The 17,323-nt window shown below is 43.0% G+C and overlaps 1 protein-coding gene across 3 annotated transcripts in view; it reads left to right on the top strand.

The window, feature by feature from the left end:
* KIAA0825 (KIAA0825 ortholog) overlaps positions 1–17,323 on the top strand; it is a 2,097,552-nt gene that overhangs the window by 808,224 nt on the left and 1,272,005 nt on the right. The window lies entirely within an intron of this gene.

Below are 17,323 nucleotides of genomic sequence, written 5' to 3'. Positions count from 1 at the left end.
TACTTTTGATTTTGGAGTAAAAAAGAAAAGTTTTGCTGAACATTTACTGTAAATTTACGACAATGTATATATTGTTAAACAGTTGTTTTTAATTTTTTTTATTGATGTTGTTTGTAGGCAAATGTATATTTTCTGTATAAACTGTGTGTTTTATGATGTTTATGACTTAAAGAGTGTTGTTTGTAAAACCGCAATGAATTGCTTGCCTGTTATACGACAAGTTTGTCCAGCATATAACCTTTTTTTTAATATAGAATTTTATTTATTGGGTTTTGCAATACACAGTAACAGCAATACAGATTGCATTTCAAAAGCAGATACAATGCATGATAGAGAAGCATTTACAATGCAAAAGGTCTCGCAACTGCGAGTTTTTGTGCTATTTGCATTATAAATGGCAATGCCTTTTATAAAAAATTAAAAGGCATTGTCATTTACAATACCAAAAGCAACACCTATTGCATTACAGAGCGTGGTATCCATGAAGCGGGCGCCGCGCTCATTAAAGATTTTAAAAAATAAAAAAATGAAAGAGCGTGGTGTCCCTGAAGCGGGCGCCGCGCTAGGTATTACATTTTAAAAATAATAAAATAAACAGAGCGTGGTGTCCCTGAAGCGGGCACTGCGCTCAGTATTAAAGTTTGAAATAAATAAATACAGAGCGCGATGTCCCTGAAGCGGGTGCCACGCTCAACATGTAAATACAACAAAATAAAGCAGCAGCCATTGTCCCCATCAGTGTCAATAACAAAAATTGTGCTCACTCACTAGATAAAGCAGTCCGTGTAACGAGCCAAGTAAAAGGTCCAGTCCTTATGGGCAGTAACAAATGGCGACAAGACTGTAACAAGGAGGGACTAACAAGCCTCATAATGAATCGGAAGCCAGCATTTACCAAGGACAATGACGCAAGCCAATGAATAATATGGGCGGAGAGTGGGTGGGGCTTCCACAGCATACTCTATTACAGCCTGCCTCGCTGAGTGAGCAGTGCATGCGCGCTGCCGCTAGGCTCGACGTAAAAACAGTGGTCTAGTCAGCTCAAGAATGCAGTAGAGGGGCAGCATAAGGATGACAGGGCGGAGAAGGGTGGGGGAATGGACCAAGAGGAGGGGGAAGGAATAGGAGATAACCAATAACAGAGCCACTCAGTAAAGTCTACACTCTGCACTGTCAAGGGGATATAAAGTCAGTTAACCCAATAGGTTAAACGGTCATGGCATCCATTAGAGTCGATCGGGCAATCAGACAAGGCGTCATTGAGAAAGGGGAAGCCAGGAATAAGCGCAGTTTAGAAAGGGTCTCCAGGGTCAAGCCTACTCTCCGTTATCTCCTCTTGTCATTAAAGGTAAGTTATCAACGGGGCCCATATAGCTCTAGGATGGGAGCGTACAGGCATCAACACCCAATACGCCTCCAGCATCGCCTGACAGACTGCAGCGTCCTGCAGCCAGCTGCTCCTAGTGGGAGCCCGTCGCCCCAATGCATCGCCACTCTGTGCTTTGCCAACAACAGCAGCATTGCTGTCAGCTGATGGACACTCGGGGGAATTTCCTTGACGTAGCCCAGAGGGCAGCAAAGGGTGTGTGGTCTGGAGAGTGGCTAGTGATGCTAAGGACATCCTGGAACACCTCCACCCAGATGTCGCGGATCTCAGGGCATCGCCATGCCAGGTGCAGGAAGTAGGCATGTGGCACGGCACAGCACAGGCCGCACGCATCCGCCACGAGGCCCTTGTGCTGCTGTCCCACCGACGTGATGAATTCTGTCTAAAAACTTGAAATGGATCAAGCGCAGGCTATAGTTCTGACATAGGGCCTTAGACTGAGCACAATAGAAGGTCCACTGTTCCTTAGTTATCGCCACATTAATATTGTCTGACCAAACCTGTCGAGCGGAGGCAACCCAAATTGACGTGGTCCGCTGCATACGGGCATAGATATGCTTAATCAACCTGTGGGGCGAGGGGTTAGTGAGCATCTCTCATCCAGCATATAGCCTTAATGCTCTAGGAGTGATGCCTTGCCCCATGTTCCCACCACGAAAAAAAAAAAAAAGAAACTGATCATGACTGGCAAATGGATTTAGAGTATGTATGCTACAAGAACACAACCAGCTCTACTCCCACAAACGTATCAGCATGTTGTAGTGTCTTGGTTCCATGTTCTAATGTGGAGTGCTGCTCCTAGTTGCCAGGTGCTCGCTCTAGAACATGGAACCTGAATAGTCAGTTGTCAGTTGCTTCGTTAGGTGCTGGATGGGGTCTCCATTACCTGCGTCTTAATAAAGACTGCTACTACATTTCATCCACCACCTGGACTCGTCTTTCCCGTCCTGACGCCCATCTTGCATTTGGCGACGACCGGAAGAAGAAACCCAGGAGACCTCAACACACCAGATGAGTAATCCGTATATTTTCGTTTTAAAAAACGAACTCTGCCACACTTAAGCTGCGTTAAAAGCGTTTATTTTTTGGAGTGGGCCAAGCTCTAACTATCTGAAACTCTAGGAATGGGTACCGGTATTTAAACTTCAAGATTTCGCAGACCGGAGCGATCGCATGTGCACCAAGTCTCCACGCGCATACCTTGTTCTCGAGGTCTTCTTTCAACAAAGCGGCACTACCTAGCAACACGGGTTTTCACTCACCGTGTGCTTACGAGTAGCGTGAGTACTTACAAACGGTGCTTACCAGTCGCTGAAGAGCTTCTCACGTGAGCAGAGCGCACTCGGATGTGTGATGTCGCCTAATTCCACATCACATGCCACAGTCACCATCTTCGTTTGGGCAGCTTCTATCTGATAATGATTGTGTGCGCTGATGCGCACAGCTTTGTCTTCCAGTGATTATCGGCAGTAACTAATCACATGCGCTGATGCGCACAGCTTTGCCTGCCAGTCCTTTTAAATTTTGTTGTGCGCGCTGACGCACACAGCTTTACCTACCAGTTATTCAAGAAGTGTTACCAGTCTTTACACAGGGTGTTATGTGCGCTGATGTGCACAAATTTACCTGCCAGTTGTTTACGAAGCATTTTGTACGCGCTGACGCGCACACCTTTGCCTTTCAGTTGTTCAAGGAGTGTTACCAGTCTTTACAAAGTGTGTTGTGTGCACTGATGTGCACAGCTTTGCCTGCCAGTTGTTCACAAAGCATTTTGTGCACGCTGATGCACACAGCTTTGTCTACCAGTTTTCACAAAGTGTGTTGCGTGCACTTATGCGCATAGCTTTGCCTGCCAGATTTCACGAAGCTTGTTGTGTGCGGTGATGCGCACAGCTTTACCTATCATCTGTCACAAAGTTTGTTGTGCGCGCTGATGCACACAGCTTTGCCTTCCAATTTTCAACGAAAATCTAAGTAGAGTTTAATGTGCGCGCTGATCTTTTGAGTTTCATCTCTGCACTCATATACAAAGTTTTGTTGTTGTGTATCCTTGTTTCCATATTGTGTCTGTTTCAACAAAGTGTTAGTCTCGCAACTGAGTCTTAACAATGCAAAATGTACCTGCTCCTCCTTTTTTCCTATCTTCACCAGATGAACCTGTTTTGACTTGGATTAAGTGAAAGAAAGTTTTTACTCACTATGCAAGAGTGTGTGGAACATCACTTAGTGCCGAGAGGAAAATGTCTCTTTTGATGCACTGTCTAGGTTCTGAGGGACAAGAGGTATTTGAGCATCTTCCGTAAGTCTCTGATAGTGATGCCACAGGTCTAAACGAGTTTGAAGTCTGTATAAAAAATTAGACTTACACTATTTACCAAAAGTAAGCACTGTTCTTGAGAGATATCATTTTTGTAGGAGGATGAAGAGACGAGATGAGTCTGTGGAACATTACATTACTGATTTGTGAAAATTAGCATCAACGTGCAACTTTGGGTCATCTTTGGAGGATCGTCTCAGAGATCAACTAATGTTGGGTTGCAGCATTGATAAAGCCAGGGACACGCTTTGGCAAAAGGATGACCCTTCATTACATGAGGTGCTCACTATAGCAAAAACTCTTGAACATTCTAATGCCTGTGTGGAAACGATTCGCAAGCTTACTCCTCAAAGCACAGCTGAGGGTACTGTTTTGATAGTAGATGAAGAAAGAATTGTGAACAATAAAATGCCTGGGAAGGTAGAAAGTAAAACATCAGTAAAGGTAGAGAACAGGTCCTTCAAATCTTTCTCAGGAAAATGTTTCAGATGTGGTAACGCGGGTCACATGGCGAATTTTAAGGGGTGTCCTGGCTGGAAGGTTATATGCACCAACTGTGGGCGCAAGGGTCATTTTACTAAGTGTTGTAAGTCTAGTAAAGATCAAAAGATAGTTAGGGAAGTGGATCTTCATGAAAGTGAGGATGAACTTGAGGAAGTGAACATTTGTCAGGTCAAGGGATCTAAGGGTGGTGGTCCAATGGAGGTGGTGCTGATCAATGACGCACCAATTAAGATGCTCTTTGATTCTGGAGCCAAAGTGACCTTAATCCCTAGATCTTTCTTTGAGCAATAACTAGTTAAGAAGGTCGAGTTGTCCAGACCAGACATAAAATCAAGGGGGTATGGTGGATAAATTATTGACCTTCTTGGCTATTTTTGGGGCACGATCAATTTTAAGGGAAGGATCATCCTGGGGAAAGTGTATGTGTCTATGAAGGGTGATTCCCTTATAAGTTGGTTTCATCAGCGTGATTTACAAGTGTTCCTAGATCCAGATGAGAATCCTTCTGTTTGTTTGAAGGAGCTGCCTGATGTCAATCAAGTAGATGAGGGAAAGAAACTCTGGATCAAAGAATTTCCTGAGGTATGTGACAGCAAACTTGGGTGTCTCAAGAATTACATGCATTTCATCAAGATCAAGCCTGCTGCAATACCAAAAGTAGCGAGAGTGAGGGGTGTGCCACCTGTTGTGAAGGAGAGCATGAAGGTTGAATTGGATAAGTTGATAGCCAATGGCATAATACAAGAGGTGGAAGCCACCAAATGGCTTTCTGCGATTGTTATGGCTCGCAAGGCCAATGGGGAGGCCAGGCTTTGTGTTGACCCGAGGGAGCTCAACAAAGTTGTGGTTGTGGACCATTATCCACTACCGAACATCAGCAAAATATTGTGCTCTCTTGGGGGTGCAAAGCATTTTTCTTCTCTCGACTTAACCTCGGCGTACGACCAGGTCAGGTTATGCTCCACATCCCAAGATCTCACAGCTTTTGTGACGCCGTTCGGCACTTTCAAATTTTTGAGGATGCCTTTCGGTCTCATCTCTGCCGCCTCGGTATTTCAAAGAGTTATGGAGGGTATCTTGAAAGGTGTGGATGGCGTAAAGGTGTATCAGTTCGGGCTGGACTGTTCCCATGAGGCACAGGGTCAAGACTGATTTGCATATGGCCATGTCTAAACTGGGGTGGTGTAGTGGGCAAAAGAACGATGGATTTAACCTAGATCTCTTGACTGGGGGAGAATGTTTGCATTGTCAGCATTCCGTCCATCATTTGTTGGTTGTAACGTTTTTCGCCCTAAGTGGGATGGGTATTCCCAGATGTGGGACCCGTGCTCACTACGCCACTGGAGTCAAGCTATCCTGGCTGATGACGGCTGATAGCCAGAAACCGGTCCTAGGATGCTTGATTCCGATCCAGGGAAGACATGGCTTGGCAGTTCGGGCTGGACTGTTCCCATGAGGCACAGGGTCAAGACTGATTTGCATATGGCCATGTCTAAACTGGGGTGGTGTAGTGGGCAAAAGAACGATGGATTTAACCCAGATCTCTTGACTGGGGGAGAATGTTTGCATTGTCAGCATTCCGTCCATCATTTGTTTGTTGTAACGCTTTTCGCCCTAAGTGGGATGGGTATTCCCAGACGTGGGACCCGTGCTCACTACGCCACTGGAGTCAAGCTATCCTGGCTGATGACGCTGATAGCCAGAAACCGGTCCTAGGATGCTTGATTCCGATCCAGGGAAGACATGGCTTGGCAGTTCAGGCTGGACTGTTCCCATGAGGCACAGGGTCAAGACTGATTTGCATATGGCCATGTCTAAACTGGGGTGGTGTAGTGGGCAAAAGAACGATGGATTTAACCCAGATCTCTTGACTGGGGGAGAATGTTTGCATTGTCAGCATTCCGTCCATCATTTGTTTGTTGTAACGCTTTTCGCCCTAAGTGGGATGGGTATTCCCAGACGTGGGACCCGTGCTCACTACGCCACTGGAGTCAAGCTATCCTGGCTGATGACGGCTGATAGCCAGAAACCGGTCCTAGGATGCTTGATTCCGATCCAGGGAAGACATGGCTTGGCAGTTCGGGCTGGACTGTTCCCATGAGGCACAGGGTCAAGACTGATTTGCATATGGCCATGTCTAAACTGGGGTGGTGTAGTGGGCAAAAGAACGATGGATTTAACCCAGATCTCTTGACTGGGGGAGAATGTTTGCATTGTCAGCATTCCGTCCATCATTTGTTTGTTGTAACGCTTTTCGCCCTAAGTGGGATGGGTATTCCCAGACGTGGGACCCGTGCTCACTACGCCACTGGAGTCAAGCTATCCTGGCTGATGACGGCTGATAGCCAGAAACCGGTCCTAGGATGCTTGATTCCGATCCAGGGAAGACATGGCTTGGCAGTTCGGGCTGGACTGTTCCCATGAGGCACAGGGTCAAGACTGATTTGCATATGGCCATGTCTAAACTGGGGTGGTGTAGTGGGCAAAAGAACGATGGATTTAACCCAGATCTCTTGACTGGGGGAGAATGTTTGCATTGTCAGCATTCCGTCCATCATTTGTTTGTTGTAATGCTTAATTTGTGCATCATTTTTCTTTCCACCTTGGTCAAATATGTTTGTTTCTCTCTAATTTTGTGTGCTGATTACACCCAAGTCATTTTATCAAGAAAGCAATATCTTGGATTTAACCAATTCAAATTTCAAGCCTGCATGGCAACGGTAGCTGCTTGGGTGAGCTCCAATTTGTTCAAACTGTATAGAGATAAAAATATATTTTTTCTGTGCAAGCCAGGGCTGGACTGGCCATAGCAGGCATCAGGCCTGGGAGTCTGGAAGGGTGGGAGCCGTTTTTTTGTGGCGGGCTGCTTTTGTTACTGGGAGCCGGTTTTGCAGCGGTGCACAGTATCGGCCCCCAAAAAAATGAAGCAGTGCACACTTGCACACTCCCCTCTCCAGTGCCCCCTCCCCCTCCGGGGGCTGGTCTGACAAAATTGCCAGGGCTGGTTTGGGTTCCCAGTCCGGCCCTGTAGCAAGCCACCTCCTTCAGTCTGCACCCTGGCCTATTGGCATGTGGAGCTAGTCCACCCTCCTACTCTTTCCTCTTCAGCTCACAATTTAGAGATTATACTCGACAGCAAACTCACTTTTCAGGATTAAATGAACAGGGTTTCTATCGCCAGTTTCTGTTTGCTGAAAGTTTCTGCTAGATTGTCCCTCTTCTTCCAGTGGCAGATAGTTGTTCAGGCAGTTCTTTGTCCACTAGGGCCTGTGGGAGATTATAAATGCATAATGAGAGGATGAAACATGGTGAGTAGATCTAAAGTGTACTCTAGTTCTACTCCTCCAATGCAAAGATGTTCGTACTTACTCTATTCTTGGTTACGTTACCAAGGACAGAATAATAATCTGAGGCAATAACCAGTTTGTATGCTCCTCTACCTTAATAAATGTCACTATAATGGTTTAGGACAGAGAACTTAGTTACATCAACCTAGAGGTTTATTTGTCCTGATAAATTCCCCAGACCATGACTGAATAAGGAAATGTTGGCGCTAAAACATGCAAAAAAGGTTCCAAATAACCCCATTTATGTAACGTGTTTTTAGCCGTATGTAAGGGAGGTCAGAGTAAAACCTAACCAGTCACCTACCACTACACTATTTTAACAGTTTTCACCCATTGTGTAGAAACAACTTAAAAAAATATAACATGCTCAGGAAACTGCAATTTAGCTAGTGTGTTCTATGGTACCACACTAACTACTGCAAGAAAATATGTATCTGGAATGGCATCTCCTCCTTATATTCCCACCAGAACACTTTGTTCAGCTTCTGCTAATATTGTGCTACCTACCATGATAAGACGAGGCCGCATGGATGTAGGGAGTCATTCTTTCTATAATCTTGCTGTAAAGTACTGGATTTTTTTTTCCTTTGTGAGATGCGGTCAATAGTTAATCACCTTGTATGTCATTAGTAGATTAAAACACTACTTTGTCTATCCACTTATCAGTCAAAATCTTTATTCTGACCATAAAAGCACAAGATAAAATACATAGTCACACGATCATAAAATGAATCTATCATAATACATACTTTCAATACAGGTGTATCATACGATCGAGGTAACCTTTCTTATTTAAATACATAAAACAAGCTGGTTAATGTGAACAAGTTACAGCTTAACTAAGAGCTATTTGAGCCATATATATAAAACAGAGATAAAAATTTCAAATCATTTTGGTAAAAGTGCAAATTACAAGAAAAAACATTATTTCAATACGAACAGGTAATTATAAGATATTAATAAATACAGAAATTTGAAGTGACATTGTAGCTAAACCATATCTATAAGGCATATTTTTTCCTCATTTTTAGTGTAGAGGAAATATAGTTTAAAACAGAGAAACAAATTGTAGGGGTGGACAGGCTTTATACAAAATACAACCCTTCTTGATATGTTGTAAAATTCATATAACTTAAAATGGGGTGTGAAAATCGAAATCTTAAAGTGCTGAATAATGTGCAAAAGAGCATGAAGTGCTTCGTGGATTGGGCAGAAACAGCATCACACGGGCAATGCAGAGGTGTGACAAACCAGGTGCCTGTCATGGGAAATGCTTCTAAAAAGTGGACCGTGTTAAGTAATAGCTGTGTAAGATAAAATCTATGCTCGAGATTCACAACCCAAGGCAAATATGGTTCAGTCACTGTAGAGGTAGAAATATGCAAATGCCATATAATTGAAACCATGTCAATTCCTCTGAATATTCTGGACTTCTCCCCGTCAAAAATAGCACCCAAACCCTGATCACAGAGATTATTTTTGATATATGTTAATCAGGGGATGGCGATCATGTTACTATATTTCATACAGTCCTCTACTACCTTTTGCAAGAAATTAGTCTCAGGAGTAACCCATAGTTTAAGCCGCAATAATAGAGAGGTCAATCTTACTTGGTGCTCAAAACAACCGAGGCCAAGTTCTTGGTGTGAAATGAAGCTTGGTGTGGTTTTGGGGATAGCCATATATACCAGCTGAGAGGCATTTACTCTTGTATAACAGGGACATCTCTCTAAGGGGCATGTGACCTAACTTTTTTGCAAATCTACAAATTGATTCACATGATGCACCATCATCTGTGTTCTTAAAGTAATTAGCTTGTCCCAGCTCAGATTTGCATCAAACAATCCCCAAGTAATTAAGATTGGGTACCTTAGCAATGGGAGTTGCCCCAATAAAAAAAGATTTTAGATTTAGAATTTCTTGGGCCACGGGTCAGTATAAAGGTTTTGGGGTGATTGACCTTCAAATTTAAGCTCCCCATAAATTCATTAAAAACATCTAAAGGAGCTTGTAATCCATTAGCCGTACGCGTGATAAGAACCACATCATCTGCTTATAAAAGTACAGGGACCTGGCAAGGGCCTATCTTAGGAACCTCCTTTACACAGTAGTTTAAAATTGACTCAAGGGCGTTAATATAAAATAAGAATAAAAAAGGTATCAACATATAGCCCTGCCTTACCCCTCTTGTGACCTTTAGGGGATGGGTACAGTCACCATTTGTGTATAGCGTACCTTACTGGTTGTGTCTCAAGGAAGGCAACTTAGAAGATCCATTAAAAGGGGGTCGATACCAGCTTGATCCATCAACTCCCATATTTTCACCCTGTTGTCGAAGTCAAAAACACAGAAGAGGTCCACAATGGCCATATGTAAAGCACCTCTCCTTGCTTTGATATATTTCCATAGGATTAAAGATAGATTGAGTGCCTGTCCGACGGTGACTACGGTTGGGCCAGAACCCATAGTGGACTTAAGAAAAAAGGAGTTAACCTAAGCCCAATCTTCCAGTTTGCCCAAAATTGCCTGCCCTAAGATTTTAATAATCCAATAGTGACATAGGGTGGTAGCAAGCTGGGAGGTTTCTATCACCTTCTTCCAAAAATTGGCACTGTAATTGATTCCCTCCAGGAATCAATAGGGCCTTCTTTTATCATGGCTCTCAAACTGTTAGTTAGTAAGGGAGCCCAAAAAGCGGGGTTATGCCTAAACAAATCAATAGGGACCTCGTCGGGACCCAGTGACTTCCCAGTCGCATCACTCAAGATGGCTTTTGACACATCTGCTACGTCAATTAATTCCCTGAGCCATCTTTCATCAACTAAGGGGAGAACTACACCACCTATCAAAGTGGGTTGGTTCGATACGGGGATGCATGAATTAAATATTTGGGGAAAGTGCGTAATCCAATCACATGCTGAGATGTGGCACTCTGTGCCTGAGGCTGGGCGATCAGAGAAAAAAGTGTGATTTATGATCTCCCAAAAAGTTCCATTGTCTCTTAACTGGGCTACAACTTCCAAGTCTTCCCAGGCTTTATGTCTGATTTCCTATTGGCTGATGTTGAGATCCATTTATATTCCTTCCTGGCTTCCTTAATATCATCTAAGTTATGTAGTATTGAGTTGGAACCTTTTAAGAGCTTTAAAGATGGTAGTGCAGTCGGGATTGTACCATGAATGAGGTGGACCTTCTTTTGTTTGTTTTTGCCCCTAGTTAACATACAAGAGCCTGAACCACAGATCTCTATGAAGCTGTCACAGATTGTAATAAGGTCAGCGATAGTAGAGAGGCAGCAAATAATATCATCATAATCATCTGTAATCAGATCTTCTGAAACTTTTATTAGGCTCAACACTTTCTCATTTCATGCGTGCCCCTTTGTTAGCAGAGTGGTATAAAGGGGACCTCGTCTCACTCTTGGTTCTGGGTTGGAATGAAAAAGAAAAACCAAAAACGATCGGCTTATTATCACTGAAAGGTAAAGGAGGCACCTCACAGCTAAACAATTTACAAGCCAGGTCTGCCGATAGTAGAGTAGAATCTATTACTCCACCTTTGCCTCTTCCAGCAAATGTGGGGATATTAGATGTGTCTGGGCTGTGTAATATCTGAGGAGAAATTCAGATTATAGGTAAGTACTATCCGATGCAGGGCTTCCCCATATGCTGAGTGTGTTAAAGGACAGATGTTTTTGCACTGACTGTTCGTCAAACCACAGGTGTGGTTACCACTGTGAATTCATTTGACAATGTTAAAATCACCTTCCCAAATAAACAATGCATGATTTCTTTCCTTGTACATTAAATCCAATACAGAACTTTCTAACTCTTCAATAATACCAACTGTATGTGCTGTTAAAAAATATATAATAGAAATGTATTCGAATGACATTGATTGAATTAGACTAGACTACAACAACTTTAGGATCTGATAGCAAGGTCTGGAGATTAAGACCTTGACCCTCAAGTTCCTAATGGCAATAGTAGTCAAGACAACTAAATCCTCTTTCCCCCTCCTGCAGTTGATGGAATAGCAGGAGAACAGTAGGATTGTAAACCCTACATGGATTGGGTTAGTAGACCAAGTCTCTTGACAGCATATTATGTCAAAGTCTTGAATAAAGGCCAGCCAGTCCATGTTACTCAATTTAGGGTGAATCCTTGCGATATTCCGGGATAGGAACTGAGACACCAAAGGTGTTTTGTCTAATTTTTGTTCCGTACTTGAATCTGACGTCATCTTTAAACTAGTACAAAGGTCATGTCTGGGTGGTTAGTGACCCTAATAAGACTAGCCAACCTACAACATCAATCTATTTCTGACAAGCTTGGTAATGGCTTGAGGCGGTTAGTGGTTGTAATTGTAGCCAATGTCACTGATACTTGAGGGTTTCTAACTTTGCGCCAGTTAGTGACGATGGCTTTGTGTTGAAGGGCACACATTTTAGTTTGTTGGGTTGATAAATAGTTCAAGCATGACAGCAGGAAACGGGCAAAGTTAGGGTATTTAATCCATGCAGTCCCCTCTTGAGGTTTTGGATGATGTGCCCACCCATTCACCTTATGGGTCATGAGGATCTTGCCCACTATGTCAAATTGGCAGCCTGCGTGTTTCTTGCACCAGTATGCAGATTTAATGATAAGGCTTTGAATATCCTCTTGAGTATCTGCCTCCAAAGGTGGAACCCCCTCCAAGATAATCACATGCAGGAGGCATTCGGGGGGCAAATGTAGGTGAACAGGTTGGTCCTTTTGTGCTAAGGTAAAGGCCTGCTGAGTACGGGTGCCAGACTGATTTTGGAAATTCCCATAAGAAGAGGGGCAACTGAACTCCAGTGGATGAACCAAAGGGGCATTAGACCACTCCACCAAGGCAGACCATTGGCCTGTTAGAGCGTTGTTAGCATTGCATTGAGTCTCTTGAGTCTGTGGATCATCTGCTCTAGGTTCCCTGGTTTCTCGTGGTAAGGCTCTTTTTAATGCCTCAGCCAGAAATGCAATTTTATAAGACAAACGTTTTATCTGGCCTAGCATATCTTGCCAAAAGGAGTTCAACATGACTTCCATGGCTACAACAAGGCATTGGTTGCCTATTTGGAACGCAGCACAGATGTTATATTGGTAGTAAGGTTATTTGCTACTAGCTATGTGGTACCAGGAGGAGAAAGAGCCCATTCTCCTTCCATATCAGAAAGGTTTGATGATGTGTGATCTTTATGAGGGGATTGGTTATGTTCCCTTCGACTCGCTTCCTTTTGGAGGGTGGTGGTTTATTAACCCTTGAGGTAGCGGGGGAAAATGGATACGGGGTGATGGCACTCATGTCGTCATGTAGTGCACATGGATTTTTTATTTTAGCCTTATTCCATTTTGATGCTTTGGGGTTAGATGGTGGTGCACCCTTTTGGATGATAACGTGAGTGGTCAAATTGGAATCTGCATTAGGCACCATGGGTTGAGCCACAAATGTTGGGATGGGTCAGTAATCAGCTGATGTACTGCCTCTGTGCGATCTTCCACCAGGTTGAGTTCAGTGGAAAATGCCATGGTAAATATGGGAGGTGATGGAGGGGGTGGAACATAGGCCTCTATCCTCTCCTTGTTCCCCCAAAGGCTCTTCTTCCTCATCGGTCATGATGGTGTGCCAAATGCAGGCAGTAATCGGCTGTGTTGTGGTATCTATCCCAAAAGATGGAAGACGGAACCTAAGAGCTTAGAAATTTACATGCACCAACCTTACTGAATGAAGACGACCCTTCACAACAGGTCGAATGTTGTGCCTACAGCAATAGTCTGAAGCCAAAAACTAAAACCAAGAGCCGTAGCCCAGCCCAGTCTTATCCAGCCTCAGACAAGCAGAAATGGGCCCCCTCTTGGCCTGGGAACGCGCCCAGGCATTTCGCGTGGGAGTCCCGCACTGCAGTGTTTGTTTGTGCTTTTGTAGTGCTGGATGGCGTGGCCCCTCCTCTGGTCGAACAGGAAGATTTCTAGGTGAAAAGCAAGCTGGGAGACAAAGTCCCACCCCAGCACAAGCCCCAAACACACAATAAGGTGTCCACTTATTCATTCAATTCAATTCAGCTTTATTCGGTTAAAAAGAAGTACAACCATAAAAGCATTCTAAAAAAGAGTAATCCTCTTCACACACAAAATGTATTATTATTATTTTTTTTATTTAAACATTTTTTATTTGCATTCATCTTTCTCACAACATCCTCATATTTTGACATACATTACATAGTCAATGTCTGCCCGCTGTCCAATGCAGAGTTGTCGGCTATTCCAAACATAGTGCCATATAGTATACTCTGGACAGCCATTTACAGTTTCTCGTGGCATATCAACAATTACTGCATAATAATACTCATGCTGTTCATTCTACCCCAACAACATAACTACTTCCCTTCCCCACCCCTATCCCACCCTCCAGTGTGCTCCGCTGCAGTGTACAATTCCCAATATAGTCTGATCTATAGGTATTATGTCTAGGATATGCTGCCTCTATGGGACGACCTCCATCCTTATGTTGGCAGCTACTCTCCACTCCTATCACACACAAAATGTATTATCAATCCATAGGTTGGTAAACACAGTAAACACAGTATAATATTTTAGCTATATCAGAGTAGATAAATACAAAGAATGATTGTCCACTTATAATATTACTACAAATTCACCAATCTTCTTGAGAGTCCTTCATCCCTACTGTCTGGATACCCTAATTAGGGTAGTAAATTAAATCTTAACTTTTCTTTAACATAAGCTTATCGGGTTTACCCATACTGAATATTCATACAGTTTACATTACTCTACAGAAGGAGTATAATGAGTTTGTTGTATGTTGTTACTGATTACTTGTAAATATGGAGTCTTTTCATTTGATTTTGGCTCGAGTTTTGCTGAAAATGAATCCCAATCCAATGTCTCCCTGCTCTATCTGCTCTATAACTGGGTGTCTGGTTTAACTTCAATCAGCCTGACCTCACTTTTGCACTTCTAGTTGTCATTTCTGTATGTTAGGGGCCAGGGCTGATTTCCACGCTGTAGCATTGGCCTTTTTGTGTCAAGCCTACCAGACTGCAAAATCTGTCTGGTTGTAAACTGCCCATTGTCAGCATACTAAGATCTTACAAGGGGTTTACAACCCGCCCAAAGCTTTGGTTGGCTTTATTGTCACTCTACATTTGTTTGGTTCTTATTTGATGGTTTTCCTTGTCCATCTTACGTTTTTCCTTCCTCAGGAGTATATGCTCTTTGCTTGTGTCTTTCCACTGCTCACTTACAAGGCAGTACATTTTTGTTAAGCTGTCCACAAGAGTGAATTTGAGCTGTCTCACTTGTGTTCTTCTCTCCCCACCTCCAACTCCATGTTGTCTCTCCTCTGTGTGCGTCTCTCCCCATGCATGCTACTTTCTCGCTCGTCCATGTGCTGCTCTGCCCCACCCCATGCTCCGAGTTGCTCTCTATTACCCATGTGTTCCTGTGGTGTTTTCTCCCTCGTCTGCTTTTCTCTCCTGTTCCCCGTGTGCTGCTCTTCCCCTTCCTCTCCCCCACTCATTCCTCTGTTACCCCAACACCTATTACTCTTTCACAATACAAAATCTGATTTTTTTTTATTTACTGATTCAAGTAGTGCCAACCATCCTAAATATTTCATCTAATCCTTGTGGGTCTAGGAAGATTTTGTCCAGTTCTCTCTAGTGCACACTGGTAAGGCAGTGGCTACAGTCTAGTTAAGTTTCCTTCCCTCCACACCTTCATGAAAGTAGGGGCAGCAATTCAGTCCCAAAATGATATGACACTTTTACACCATCCGCCTTCATGAAACAGTGCATGAAACAGTTCATGAAACAGTGCCCCTGATGCAACACCTGGATTCCTAAATCCCTCTTGAGGAGAAACATTATGCCTGCAAATGACCCCACACATCATTAAACACTGTAGCACTCCCAACATAGGTGGATGGTCTCCACAGGCTCCCGCTTATCTTCGGATAACAAAATGGTGGTGACCTACCACACTTGTGACCTGTCTTTTACCTGCGCCACTGAAAAAATGACATCCCCTACTCTTGTTTGTGCCAGGCAGTTCAGGTTCTACTCGGCAACAGTTCTGGAGGGACTAGAGTCTCTCAAAGCAAATCGCTCCGTTGATTGGAAACTCTCAAATAACTAATAGTAACCAATAACCTTGACTAGCCACTAACCTTGGGTTCCAGAGCAGTGTGCTGTTCGGTGTAAAGCACTAAAATGGCTCTTCAGGGTGGTAAGCAATGTATAAAGGCAATTAAAATTATAATTAGAAATGTAAGGAAATGTAACTCTCTACCTACCCGTGTCCTTTGGCAGCCTCCATGAGCAAATTCAAAAGAGCTCTTAAGTAAACACCTGCTAATCAATCAATAGTCACCTACACAACGTATGAGATCATATGTTTATCTGCAAGACCTTCACCCAGAAAATGCCCAACCAACATTAGAAATGAAATGCTAGTACCAGCCTGTAAATTATTTAACACAAATATCCTCCATCGCATTTGATAGATCAGAGGGTGTTGTATATAATGTTGTTGTTAATGTCTTATTGTTATATACTGCCCAGCTCAGTTTCTTATATGCCAGTTGTGTTCCCGGTATGATGTTTAAACATTCTGCTGCCTCAATAGGGGTCTGGAACTTCAAGTATAAAAGCAAAACTAAAGATATGTTCGCTGTATGTCTGTTGTTGTTCTTTCCTTGTAAGATTCTGTAAAATGGTATAAAATTCGTATTGGTCAAGAAAAAAATTGAATCCATCAACTTAGTAACAGCTCCTTTGATACGTCTGTAACCACGGATCACCCTTGGACGTCATCAGAGTGTAAAAGGTAATCAATGTATACGAAAGGCAAGGCGTGTAACATTTTAGCTATAATAGTTAGAGGAGCAATTAGTCACTCAAGAGGAGCTTACCAGTATCTGGTAGTCCCTGTGCATCAGGTTGAGTGCACCACAACCTTTCCCTTCGCCCATACCACCCCACCACTGATTTTGTAGCTCTGGTGTCATGAAAGTGATTTCTGGGCTTGAGGCATCGCTCTACCAGGGTACAGTGATCAAATATGAGTGAAGTCAACGTGTCTCTCATGTCTTACTTCTACATTTCTCCTTTCTACTAGTCCAAAGAACAGTAAGAAATAATGAAAGGTAAAATAAGAGGCATTTTAGCACTTTGGCCTTGGCAGAGGCAATGAGACATTCGTTCTGTAGTTTGCTTCAGTTCTCTTTTTAACCTGTCATTTACCCTGTTGTATTTCTTGCTACCCAGTTACTGTTCCTTTGGAACAGCATCAAGATAATTTTAAAAGCATTGTGTTGCTTTTCTCGCTTCTATAGTGTGCTGTTGGAGTCTGAGGAACAAATGTGCCTATGAAACAACATAACAAAGGTCTAATTAACGTATACTCCTTTTCCAAAAAGCAGTACCTCATTTTTCAAATGCAAAAGTGTAGAAAAAATGAGCTTGCGCAGTTTCTACATGTAATAATAAATAACGTAGTCGCACAAGTTTGAATACAAATATGTTTTTTTTATCTGTGACTAGTGCTCAGAGTTGGCAGATATTTCAATAGAACATAAGTAATTGTATTTCAGAGTCCGAGGGGTTAATTAAATACTTGTGGTTTTGTTTTGTGGAAGCTGGATTTCTTTATGTCATTGAAAAAGAACATGTGCTTCGTTATTGATAAAGATGTTTTACATCTTGTGAAGAATATGTTCCGGTCGGCC

This window comes from Triturus cristatus, chromosome 2_1 (genome assembly GCF_964204655.1).
Source record: "Triturus cristatus chromosome 2_1, aTriCri1.1, whole genome shotgun sequence".
Lineage (NCBI taxonomy): Eukaryota > Metazoa > Chordata > Amphibia > Caudata > Salamandridae > Triturus > Triturus cristatus.
Note: the sequence above shows the minus strand (reverse complement) of the source record. Positions and strands in the feature narration are given on the sequence as shown.